The sequence below is a fragment of the Aplysia californica genome, unplaced genomic scaffold (assembly GCF_000002075.1).
Source record: "Aplysia californica isolate F4 #8 unplaced genomic scaffold, AplCal3.0 scaffold00917, whole genome shotgun sequence".
Classification (NCBI taxonomy): Eukaryota; Metazoa; Mollusca; class Gastropoda; order Aplysiida; family Aplysiidae; genus Aplysia; species Aplysia californica.
The window spans coordinates 79,356-80,717 of record NW_004798187.1 but is presented as its reverse complement, the minus strand read 5'-3'; positions in this window follow the sequence as shown (position 1 = coordinate 80,717).

Below are 1,362 nucleotides of genomic sequence, written 5' to 3'. Positions count from 1 at the left end.
CATACCATACCATACCATACCATACCATACCATACCAAACCATACCATACCATACCATACCATACCATACCATACCATACCATACCATACCCTTTCCTTGGTGTGGTTCTCAGGTCTTCAAGTATGAGTACGGAGATGGGTAGAAGTAGAAGATGACGGTTGAAGGACAGGGAGACAGTGGGAACTTCCGTCCAAAGATTCAGAGAGAGACCCCAGTGGAAATCAATAGTTGCGTATCCTTTCCTGATCATATGAAACGTGACCAGACGACCAAGAAGGAAATACTCGCAGGCAAGATGTGGGGGCACAAGGGTTAACCCTCAAATGAACACTGCAAAAAGTATAGACATAACTAGTCATAGACATATCTAGTCAGACTCTACACTGGCATCATAAAGGCAATATGAATTAAACCTTCTTTGGTTGATATAACAATTTCATAATTTAGACCAAGTCTGACTCTACGCTGATGTTATTCAAACAATCTGAAAGAAACTTTTGAGGTAAATTTGTCAGTCTAATAGTTTGGACACCATCCCCAAACAAAAACGTAAAACGAATAAGAAAACAAAAATAACAATACTTCTATTCACATTTTTGGATTCCAGTATGGGTTCAATTTTTGATCAACTGGCACATAAAGTAAAATGATAAAAGTTAAGAATGAAAAATACACAATGTGGACTGACAACATCAAAGTTACGGACTGGGCTAAATTTAAATAATGCACGATAGCGATTAGCGACCGAAAAAACAGAGGTACAAGTCAACCTCTGACCTAGAGATGACACCTCCAGCCACCCAGCCTCTTAGATGGGATAGACAATTGATTTGTCTCAGGAATGTACATTTGCATTAGTTTCATCAAACCAATATTCACTATCACTTTACATACAAACATTTACTTCGAAGACAAAAATGAAACAGCGAGCAAAAATAGAACGTAAGGCACTACTCTAGCACAGCATGATTTGTCTCGTAAAATACTATTGGCTAATACGTGCATTATGGCGAGCAATAATGTATTTATCATCATAATATTTGTATAAAATTGGTCTGCAGAGCTCTGCTGTTCTATCCAAACAAAGTGAAAGCAATTGCTTTATGTAGAACCTCAGTAGAACGGAAAAGCTTGGATAGCAAAACCAGTCTAAAAGAGTAGCATAGAACTCTATTATTTGTTGGAAGATTACATTTCTGTTGCTGGTGAGATTGTCAATTAAACATGTAACAAGTCTTCTGTTGTAAACAGGAAAAAGTGAGGGGTCTTTAGTCTGTTTGTTGCTTTGCATTTTGATTTTGTAAGTTGGTTTGTGTGTTGTTTTTGTATTTGTGTTGTTTTAATTTGGTGGGGAGGGGGTG